The sequence below is a fragment of the Mytilus galloprovincialis genome, chromosome 10, assembly GCF_965363235.1.
Source record: "Mytilus galloprovincialis chromosome 10, xbMytGall1.hap1.1, whole genome shotgun sequence".
Taxonomy (NCBI): domain Eukaryota; kingdom Metazoa; phylum Mollusca; class Bivalvia; order Mytilida; family Mytilidae; genus Mytilus; species Mytilus galloprovincialis.
The window spans coordinates 21,112,790-21,125,627 of NC_134847.1; positions in this window are offsets into that span (position 1 = coordinate 21,112,790).

Consider the following 12,838-nt stretch of genomic DNA (forward strand, 5'->3'; position numbering starts at 1 on the left):
AGATATCACCTATGAACCCCCTCGAACAGTCCAGGAGATATTTACACTAAAGCAGATAATATTCCAAGGTATAAATATTGACCAACGCATTTTATTTTTCATTTTAACGAAAGAAATTATCAGGCAACATAGAACTTCGAAGATGGCAAATTTAATGGTTGTCCTTAATGTTCCACCTAAGGGGAAATCTCTGGATATAGAATACGCAGAAAAATGCAACAAAGGAGCAAATAATCGGATGAAATCTCATTTAACAGACATTGAAAAAATGCAGCAGAGAAAAGAGTTACAATTGCGAAAGGAAAAACAAAATTTAAAACAAGAACTGGCAGACATCCGTAAAAGAAATCCTTTGGTAAAAGAACTAAAAACTCCGGAATTTCTTAAACAAGAGAAATCGAGAATCCGACAAACTGCAGGATATGTGAGACGGATCGACTATAGATCTGACGGTAATTCTTCAGATGAATGTATTAGTGAACTTTCTTTTGACGGCAGTGAAGATTCTTCTGACGCAGAAACGAAATACAGACGAAGGAAAGTTGCAACACTTGAGGAGAGATGTCGAGAAAAGACTATGTCTAATTTACACAGAAGATACTCTGCTCAACTTAAAACAAATATCAAAAGTTGAAACTGGAAAACAAGAGATTTATGGGTGCTTTGAAATTGCGGTACTACTGTGTCTTATATTCTGTGATAGTTTTATAGGATTGACAACAGAAAAGTTACGAATCAAGTGAGAAAATCAGCCGTTTGGATGTTCTGTTTCAGTGGGGAAAAACATTCATTTGCATGAATTTGAGAATTCATAGATCACTGACATTTACGAGTAAGAAATGGTGCTTTTTGTGCAATTGCTATTTTGTGTAAAGTTATAAAATCACAATTAACTTTTAAAATTGTCTTTTATTATTTATCGAATATGCAAAGATTAAAGCTAAAAAGTCATATAAAACCTTTTAAGTTTTATTATTTATCTTGTCATCTCCGATTGTGACATCACTGTCGGATATGTTCCTTAGGTCGTAACTACAATCCCCTTCCCTTTTTACGAATGTGAATACCGAATTAGACTATTAACTGACTTTGTAACAACAAAAGCAACACGACGGGTGCCACATTTTGAGCAGGATCTGCTTCCCCTTCCGTAGCACCTGAAATCATCCCTAGTTTTTGGTGGGGTCCGTGTTGTTTACCCCTATTTGTGCCATTTTGTTCATGCATCATTGTCAATATAATGGAATTTATGCGACTGTCGTACAAGTGATAGGTTTAGCGCTATAAAACCAGGTTCAATCCACCATTTTCTACATTTGAAAATTCCTGTACCAAGTCAAGAATATGATAGTTGTTGTCCATTCTTTTGATGCGTTTTATTATTTGATTTTGCCATTTGATTAGGGACTTTCCGTTTTGAATTTTCCTCGGAGTTCAGTATTTTTGCTTTCTACTTATCACATGTGTTTAAATTGCAATTAGCCACAAGTAAAGCAGGAACTGCTTACCCTTTCGGAACATCTATGTTCATCCATATTTAATTTTTTAAGGGCTCGCGAACAAATTTTGCTTTATTTGTTCAGTGTTTTAGTTTGCCGTATTTTATTTTTCAATGTTTTTTGTTTCCCATACCAATAACATTCTTGTTATATTGTTCAGGTTTAATTTCAAGTTATAGAAATAGACAGGATGCATATATATTTGCCGACATGTGTATTTTGTAATTTCTTAAGATTAGAAAAGAAGCATGCATCAATCTGCTACATATGTGTGTGTGATTTATAAATGGCTTTTACATGCATGAGTTTAAACATTAGCAACTTGCACGACAGGTGTCACTAGAAGAGCAGGAACAGTTACATGTACGACCCTTCCGAATTACCTGGTGAGAAAGATATGGTGTATCAAATTGTGATCTAATATCACTTCTCATTTTATGGGTTTTTTGATGGGCATCAAATTTGAAGACACGATTGCCAATAAGACATTTCCTCACCAGAGGCCAAATGACATCGAAGTTTACAACTATAGATCACCATATGGCCTTAAAAAATGACTATGCGATAAAGGCTTTGCTCATTGTAGAAGGCCTTACGGTGACCTATATATATGGTTGTTAATTTCTGTGTCATTTAGTCTCTTGTGGAGAGTTGTCTTATTGGCAATCATACCACATCTTCTTTTTTAAATAAACTCATACCGCATAGTAAGTTATATGAGGCCCCAAAATGACAAAAACAAAACAATTCGAACTAGAAAAATAACGGCTTGATTTATGTATAAACAATATACGAAAAACAATCATTGAATAACAGGCTCCTGACTTTAGGGTTCAACATATTTTAAGGCGATAAACCTCTTCATAACTTAGGACAATAGTGTTACAACACAACCGTGACAAGAACAAACAATGCAAAACGAAAAGAAATGTGAGAAACAGCAATAAACGAACACTTAATCACAGTCTCCTGATTTAAGACATGCCCATATGGAATATGGCGGGGTTAAACCCTCCCCTTACCTGAAAATGTGGTGTAATAGTACAGCAAAAGAACAAACTATGTTGAAAATCAGTTGAAAAACTCATCAGACCAATACAAAGCAAATACAGTCCTTAATAAAAACACAAACAAGGGTAGGTCTGCGAGTAGTCGCAATTACTGAAAGCCAGTTCAAAGTCAATAACAACTAATAACAAATCATGTGTCTAAGAGTAAGAGTCCAGTTTTCTGAATATCTTTTTTTCTGCGTAGTGGTTGTGATTCGTCTTTTAATTTACTATGCTGTTTTCTGGGGTCTTTTTTTCGTTGACTTATGGTTTTGATTATCTCTTTGTTATATTGTCCCTCCTTTTCATTCAATTCCAGCGAAACCTGTTTAGTACAACTTTGATGTGACTTAAAATATGCTGTCTGTCTGTCTGTCTGTTTGGCTGTCTGTCTGTCTGGCTGGCTGGTTGGCTGGCTGGCTGGCTGGCTGGCTGGCTGGCATACACTATTAAGTTGACAGTATTTCACTATCACAGGGATCAAAGGTCAAAGTCAAAATCAGAGTGATCTGACTTAAATATTTGACACAATATCTGAGAAAAAATCAAAAACAATTCAGCAAACATCTTCAATCACTTGTTAATAATTAAGTATTTGCTTGTGTTAGATAATCAGTTGAATGAATGAATGATCTTTATTCTCATAAACCAAATACATAGTTACAGAGAAGATATTACAATGATATATATTACATATATAAGATATAGCATGTGTGAAATACAAATAAATATGATAAATATTTACACAAATGAAAAATAAACATATAGTTGTATTAACCAGGAGGATAGACTTTCACAGAAATAGATTTAATAAATCTACAAAGTTTCTCAAGCTCAACAATATTTTGGGTTGAACATACTTGTTTGAATTTGATAACATTTATATTTATATTACAATATTGTGGTAAGTATTTGCATCTTTCATCTTTGAAATAATTACATGACATGATATAATGGTATTCATCACCAATGTCAGCTGAGGCGCAAAGGTGACACAATCTTTCAGATCTTGGGATGTTGCGCCACCTTCCCGTCTAAATGGGCAAACGGTTGTTCCCACATCTAAATTTACATAAGGTTATTAATAAATTAAATGGTAGTACTGATAAATAGTGTTCAAATTTAAAAACATTTTTGTACAATCTATAACACAGCCCCTTAGGCGAATTGTTCATTTCTGTTGACCATTCATGAATGAACTGATCTCTTAATCATGTTAATCTTTGCTGAACACTCAATACAACCCAACGTTTCTCAAATAAGTTGTGACTTTGCCATATATTTGACATTCCACAGTCATCAAAAATTTTCTTTATATATATTATCCATTTACTATCATAACCATAGTTATTGAGATTTACATATAACAGCTTATATAATAAACATTCCCTTCTTGTAAACGACACCAGACATTAATCATACGTGACTTGACGGTAACTGAAATCGGGTATCTTCCCAATTCCCCATAGACCATAAAATTGGGGGTTGAATTTTTAAACCTCAATATATGTTTACAAAAACGCAAATGAACTCTCTCAAGAATATCTAAATTTTCAAATCCCCATATCTCACACCCATAAGTTAGTATAGGAACAATAGCCTTATCAAACATGTCGAGTTGGCACTCGATCGACAAGTTATTTAATCTGGATTTTTTTATTACAGCATACATTGCTTTAATCGCCTGGTCACGTAGATATTTTCTGGTGGAAAGAAATGAGCCACTTCTAGAAAAAATAATACCAAGATATTTATAGCTACTGACTATCTCAATTTCATTTCCATCTATATTAAATAACAAGTTTCTAGGTATTCTACCTTTTGAAAATATCATAATTTTCGTTTTATTTATATTTATTTTCAATTTCCATTGTTTACAATATTCTGAAAATTTGTCCAACATACATTGTAAATCATGTATCATCAGCATACAATAACAGAAAAAATTTAAAATATACAAAAAGTTCATTTTCAATATCTTTTGTTATAAACTGAATTCCTTCAAAATCAGAATTTTCTAAAAATTCTTGTAAATCATTTAGATACAAGGAGAAAAGTAAAGGAGAAAGGTTTTCCCCTTGTCTAACTCCTGTTTCACAAGCAAAGATATCAGAAACTTCTGAATTATGAACAATTCTAGATTTGACATCATCATACATATTTTTAAGAATTCTTAGAAATTTTCCGTTCACATGGTTTAATATCAGTTTAAAAAATAATGAGTTTCGATGAATAAAATCAAAAGCTTTTTCGAAGTCGACAAATACACAAAATAATTTCTTCTTTTTCACCAGTAATAATTCAAATAAAGCATATAATGAAAAAACATGATCCGTTGGGGAATAACCTTGCCGGAAACCTGCTTGGTTTTCATTTAAGATGTTATAATTTTCAACAAAATCCCCAAGTCTGTCGTTAAGAATTGATGTGAAAACTTTCCCTAGACATGACAAAAGTGTAATCGGCCTATAATTTTTTGCGTCTAATTTACTCCTCTTGTTTTTGAAAATAGGTATTACATTTCCAATAAGCCAAGCCTCGGGCAGGATTCCCGTATCAAATACAATATTAAATAAATGTACATAAATATCAACCATACAATCAAGAGAAGAGGCAATATATTCATTAATAACTTGGTCTTCTATAACAGGGGATATAATTTTTTGTGATTTGCTAGCTTCTTTCTGTTTTTATAATGAAAAATAAAATTATCACAATCTATTTCGTCTACATCATCTAGTTTCGTTTCTGTTAAACAAACAATGTCATATTCATCTAATAATGACTTAAATTCCGGATACAGAAGTTTCGTTTTAATACCACATACATTTAATGAAAGGATTTCAATAGTTTTATTGTGAACATCAATATCTTTATTTACAGGTAATGAACACGAGTGAAGGTCGATAGTTTGTTTACACTGGTCATTTCTAACGGTACTGTTTAATCATCCACGGTATACCTAGTGCGGGCCTTTTCGGGGTCCTCTACGGGGTTGTGAATTTTTCGGCTGGTTGAATTCTTTTGGTCGAGCACCTTGGTCTTTTTGTGGATGGCGTGAATGCGTCTGTCTATCGTCTGTATCCATAACGTGTGTGTTGATTTTCGGTAAAAACTCATTCCCGTCAATGAATAGTAGAGAGCTTTTTTCTTTTGTCGGCGTGCCTCTTGAAAGTGGGGCCACAGAGCCTTCCTGCGCTCGTTTATCTCCTTTGGGAACTGTTCGTTTATGCCGTATTTCGTATCTTTAAGTTCACGAGCGGCTTTTCGTACTAGTTCTCTCTGTTTGTAATTCACAAATCTACACACTATAGGTTTAGTAATAAACTTAATTGACCCGTCAGGATGTTTTTCGGTGTACTCCTTTCCAAAACGATGAGCCCTATGAAACTCTGGTAAGGTTGACATTTTCAATTCAGTTGTCATAAAATTTTGAATGATTTTTTCAGTGTCATCTGACAGTTCATTTTTGTCGTGCATTGGGATACCTGTAAAAACCAAATTTTCCCGCATCGCCCTAGTTTGTAGATCTAGTTGTTTTTCGTTGAGGTCGTCGAAATCTTTTTGTAGTTTAGCAATAGTTTCGCTTGCTTCATCGTTTTCAGAGCGTATCGCAGTCAGGTTTTTTTTTACTTCTCGGACATCCTTTTTGTTATTTTCAAATTCTGTATTAATAAAGTTCAAACCTTTTTCAACCTCGTCGACTCGGTTATTGATACTCTCGACACTTTTGACCATACTGTTCACCGTTTTATCAAATTTATTTAGTTTTTCGGTTAGTTTGTCAATATTTGATATTTTCTCACATATCATGTCTACTTTTTGGGTTAGCATATCAAGTTTCCCTCCGTTATCTACAACAGTTGGATTCATAGTCGAGTGCATCATTGGCTGCATGTAAGTATTGTGAGGGGTACCAGTAAAAAAGCCTAGGGTTGATGATGTTGGTGAGGCTTGTAAGAAGTTTTGATTCTGTATGTTAGGGAATTGCTGATATTGTCTATTTTGTTCAACCATTGGAAATTCGTAAACAGGAGTACTTGGTATCGACATGTTTGAAACAGATTTAATTTGATTGTCAGTAGATTTAAGACTCTTACTTTTGTTTTTGTTTACACTTTTGGTTACACTAATTACTATCAGTGTGAGTACTGTTCGATTTCCGTTTATTTGAATTCTCACCACTTGTGTTCTGCCCATTTGATTTCTGCCTTTTCCTTTTTGGTTTATCACTTTTCTTTGGATTCATAAAGACTGTCTATTAAATTTCCACTGGAATGAACTTAAAAGTTTTTGTCAAAACCACACATAAACACATCATAATCCATTTTGAAATTCAAATTTTTAAGAGCGAAAAAATAGTCAACATTTTATTTCACACATGCGCATATAGTTCACCCTATATAACTCTGCTATCATTATATTTGTCCACATCCAATTATCCAAACATGATTGATAATATACGAATGAAGATATGTGTTTCAAGTGGTTACCAAAAACCATTGACAACTGGATTTACCTTAAGCTAAGTTACAATAAATGACACTTCTGTAGATCCATCTCTTCGAAATCTTGCTTTCCTATCCTATGTTTGTTATGGTCAAAGTCTTTTATTGGAACTAGAGAACTCCGTAATTCACAATTATAATGAATCAGGTCAAATTGAACGTTTGCCAAGTTTTCGTCATACATAGCTATATTTACTAAATTGTGTTTATTTATAAAATTTATGTATGATTCAGGGTAGATCCTGATCGAATCACATATGATCTCTGAGACATATATTTCATTAGTGGTCGAAGCTGATTCCTGTTATTGTTGACAACTATGATGATCAAAATACATGACTCGTTATCTAGAAACATTATCAATCCGAGATTATAACGAACTGGGAATCGAGACACGGATTAGTAATCCGAGATCAAGGATCATGGATCCTGGAACACGGATTAGGAATCCGAAATAACGGACATTTTATTCTCATGTGTCCCTTTATAGCTTCCGTAATGAGCAAACGGCGAACTTTTAAACTTTCAATAGATGAACGGTTTTTAAAGAAACTGGTTTTATCTTATGTAAGGTTAATTAAAACTTGTTTGTATGACATTCAGTTCAAGAGTACAGTTACAACATATCTGCGAAATAAATTTAAACAAACATGATGTTCAGATATTCAAAAAACCCGAAAACATTGAATTGTTGTCTTTTAGGTTTTTCTTTTTAACTCTAAAAGTACTCTGATTTATCTGAACATCGGTTTATTACAACCTGTCTCCATTTACAATATTAGAACATTAGATTGAACTGAAAGTAAAAGGGTGTATTATATTATAGGGTTATTGCATGAATATTGGGGAATATTGTCCCGAGTAGAATTCTATATTGCACGAGCTTGCGAGTGCAATATATGTTCTACGAGGGACAATATTCCCCAATATTCATGCAATAACCCTTTTATTGTATAGCAATATAATATTTGAAAGTAAAAATTGGTTTAAGGTGGTACCTAACACTACAGGGAGATAACTCTGTAAAATCAGTAGAACGTTTTAATGACGTTGTGTTGTTAAGGGAATATCAAGCTTCTTAATGATCAAAATAAGTTTTTGTCAAACTGCTATAGTTGGCACGGTAGTATTTGCATTCCAGAATTTAGGTTGCTCTTTTGTGTACCCTACTTAGGTAAATGTATCTAAACAGTGTAATTGGACAAAAAACACAGTATCAACTGAACATACTTTCCCAAACTGAGGGATGAATCAGGTGTAGAAAAATATGAAATAATTTTACATACAGATGAAAATGAATTTTTGAGAATTTTTTTTAATTTTGTATTCACTGCACCATAAAAGACCTAAAAGTACTAGTGGCCTTAGGTTTTTGAAAATAGCAAAAAAGGTAAACGGTCATGATACATATTTAAATTCATTTCTGAATAGTAAAATGAAAGTACTTCAGTTAACTGTGAATGTAGAATTTTTTGCAGTGTTAGAAAGTGGTGAAAATTCTAAAAAGGCTATCATTATCCCTTATGGGCCAGGAAATACTACCGTGCCACCTATATAACCAGTGAAATTTTTCTGCTTAAACGGTTGGTTCAAAGTTTTTGAAATTTTTATATTTTTGTCAAAGGGTCAAACTAAATACTTTGTCAAAATTTAAAGAAAATTAAACGAGCCAAATTAATAGACAACTTTCGAGTTCGATGCATTTCCGTCAAAAACTCTGGTTTTAGTGAACGTCATTTGTGCGTTTAGGGGCGTCGTCACCAGGGGCGGATGCAGGAATTTTCGAAAGGGGGGGTGCTAACCCAGGGCAAAGGGGGGGGGGGGGTGCAGGGGGGGGGTGCAAAACATATGTCCCGATACAAATGCATTGATCGGCAAAAATAAAGGGGGGGTGCGCACCCCCGGAACCCCCCCCCCCCCCTTGGATCCGCCACTGGTCACTTCCATTCCAATGTTGAGCGAGTGGTTGGAAAACTATAATTCTATATTGTACGAATTATTATCAAAATTGACAATCAGCAATGATGTCATTAGGGAATTGTCATTAAGTACCTACAGAACAACCGTTATTTCTAGTTTATCCTGCACAATGACGATCACCAAGACGCTTGATGAACGTAAATAGTGCAGGGATACAGGCGACCCCCTCTATCTGGTAAATGACGTCATAAAGGCGCGTATAATTGACGAGTTTTTTCCGGTGACGGATGAACTCGAAAGTGGTCTATTTTAGTTCAGGTGTTAGGTACCACCTTAAACTAAGATTTTGTCGTTGAGGACGTCATGAATGTTTAAGATTTATTGCACTAGTGCAATATTGGAATTTATTGCACGCTAACTTTTGGTTACTTTCTGTGGGAAATATTATATTGCTATACAATAAATGTAATTATATTTTGTACAAATTTATATATTTATGCTGATTTACACATGTCTCTATAATAAACAATTTACTTACTTACTTACTTACTTACTTTTACAACTGAGTAATCGCCAATAGAGAGGGGGCTAATTAATTCATGAGTGTGTTCTCCTGGCTAAATTACATTTATAAGGCTTATTAATTAACGAGTGTGTTCTGGCTAAATTACATTTATAAGGCTTATTAATCCAGGAGTATGTTCTCCTGGGTGAATTATATTTATAAGTCTTATTAATTCACGAGTGTGTTCTCCTGGCTGAATAACATTAATAAGGCATATTATAAGTTCACGAGTGTGTTCTCCTGGCTGAATTACATTAAAAGGGCTTATTAATTCACGAGTGTGTTCTCCTAGCTGAATTACATTTATAAGGCTTATCAAATTAATTCAAGAGTGTGTTCTCTCGGCTGAATTATATTTATGAGGCAATTGTAATCTTCATGATATTATTTTTTTTAGATATACCGAATAAATGTATGTGCTACTTAGAATGATTTAGTAATCTATAAGAAATAAATGAGACATTTCATGATGCAATGTTTCCATTCAAACAAAGACATGCATCAAATATCTTGACAATATAATTACTTCTTATTAAAAACTCATTTTTTTTTCAGATTTAATTTGAGATATTTAATAGTTTGTTAATGATTAAACATGTTTGTAGCAAATATGTTTTGTTCTTACACTATAACTTATCCATTGTGTGCGAGTTGCTTATAAACATTACTTCTTATTAAATTCCTTAAAAAAAAAATAAAACTTTTGTACCGTTAGATATTTGTTTAAAACGTGATGAAATGATAATTTATCCACAAAAGCAAAATTTGATAACACTGGTTTTTTTTTTGCCTTTTGTGTCAACTTTAATTTCATAATCAGATAAATTTAGGTGTGACATTTTTTGCACTCGTGATACAATAGGTTTTTAATAGATTAACAAATGTAAGTCATCTAGTATGTTTATTACACCAGGGTTTTCGATATCACAAACTAGTCAAAACCTTTACTAAATTTTACCATCGGTATACATGTAAGGACATCATTCGTAAATATAGCTCAACATGCAGACTTCTTATACGTTCAGGTATTTCACGTCCAATTTTTATGGAAATGTTCTTTATAAAGCACAAAAATGTCAGTATTCACCTCAGAGGCTAACAAAACCTTTAAATAGACTTATTTTAAAGAAGGGATATAGTTACGATACTGTTGTCAGGTCATTAAAGATTGCATATTTTGGCGTTAATATTGATTCACTTATATGGACTTTGCATCGGAACTAAACACATTCATTTAAAAACCAGTTGCTGGCATGACACGGGTTATGTTCTTCTCATATATGCCAAGTTATGATGGTATGATACTAAACCCCTAGCGGGAAGGATTGTGCCTGATATTCATATGATGAAGACATAATCTTTCAATCAGTTTAATTGAAGTCTAGAGCTGGCATGTCAGTTAACTGCTAGTAGTCTGTTGTTATTTATGTATTATTGTCATTTTGTTTATTTTCTTTGGTTACATCTTCTGACATCAGACTTGGACTTCTCTTGAACTGAATTTTAATGTGCGTATTGTTATGCGTTTACTTTTTTTCATTGGGTAGATTTATAGGGGGAGGGTTGAGATCTCATAAACATGTTTAACCACGCCGCATTTTTGCGCCAGTCCAAAGTCAGGAGCCTCTGGTCTTTGTTAGTCTTGTTTTATTTTTAATTTTAGTTTCTTGTGTACACTTTTGAGTTTAGTATGGCGTTCATTATCACTGAACTAGTATATATTTGTTTAGGGGCCAGCTGAAGGACGCCTCCGGGTGCGGGAATTTCTCGCTGCATTGAAGACCTGTTGGTGACCTTCTGTTGTTGTCTTTTCTATGGTCGCGTTGTTGTCTCTTTGACACATTCCCCATTTCCATTCTCAATTTTATTAAAACCTTACAATGGCATACACAGATTATTTACATCCAATTTTTAAACAAACCATAAAAACCGAACAAAACGGATTTTCTTTATATGTCTATCAAAGTCTATTATATCGGATTTCCCGTACATCTGCAATTGATGTGCTATTTCTGTCATGAAAAGAGCTCGTACACGTCAATATTTTTTAGAATTTACTGCATGGAAGGGACGGAGACAACGTTTAAGTGCCAAAATCATAGAAGTTATCGCTGATTCAGCCCATACAGTCAGCATGGGCCTTTAATATTTCGATAGTTTAAATTTTATAATGTTGCCTTTTTTTGTTAGTAAGCTTCCTTCATGGTATAACCCGCGGTGTACAAATAGTTGCTGGGAGAGGTATTATTTGTGACCTTCTGCTGTTGTCTGTTCTATGGTCGGGTTGTTGTCTCTTTGACACATTCCCCATTTTCATTCTCAATTTTATTAAAACCTTACAATGGCATACACAGATTATTTACATGCATTTTTTAAACAAACTATAAAAACCGAACAAAACGGATTTTCTTTATATGCCTATCAAAGTCTAATATATCGGATTTCCCGTACATCTGCAATTGATGTGCTATTTCTGTCAAGAAAAGAGCTCGTACACGTCAATATTTTTTAGAATTTACTGCATGGAAGGGACGGAGACAACGTTTAAGTGCCAAAATCATAGAAGTTATCGCTGATTCAGCCCGTACAGTCAGCATGGGCCTTTTAATATTTCGATAGTTTAAATTTTATAATGTTGCCTTTTTTTGTTAGTAAGCTTCCTTCATGGTATAACCCTCGGTGTACAAATAGTTGCTGGGAGAGGTATTATTTGTGACCTTCTGCTGTTGTCTGTTCTATGGTCTGGTTGTTGTCTCTTTGACACATTCCCCATTTCCATTCTCAATTGTATTCCTAAATATTTACCCCTGGTGTTCTTAATTTTTGGTTGAATGTTCGGTATATGAATTACCCTTGATTCAGGAAAAAACGTCTTTCTGTGCGGTTTGGTTTTCTTGAGAAAATACGGATATTCGAAAATAACTCACAAGGCTTAGCATGATAATCTTTTTATCGAAATCATCATAAAAGAATAGGCATATATATATATATATTAATCCAATCGCAATCTTTACACATTAATGGCGAGTCGAGTTAAAGAGCGACACAAACTTCGATCTTAAAAGTTCGTCTGATTTGTAGGTTACCCAATCCGTCTTGGGAGAGAATGTTTTATTTGGAAACAATGTGGTATGTGTATATTAAAGTACAGATTAAAATAAAGTGTTCTTCATACTTGGATTCTTTCGAGTTGTTTTGTATAAAGAAACACATTCGTCTATGCACATTCACGCTAATTTAACAACATTCTTTACTAAATATTAACAATGGACACACTTACATATTATAAAAGTTTGA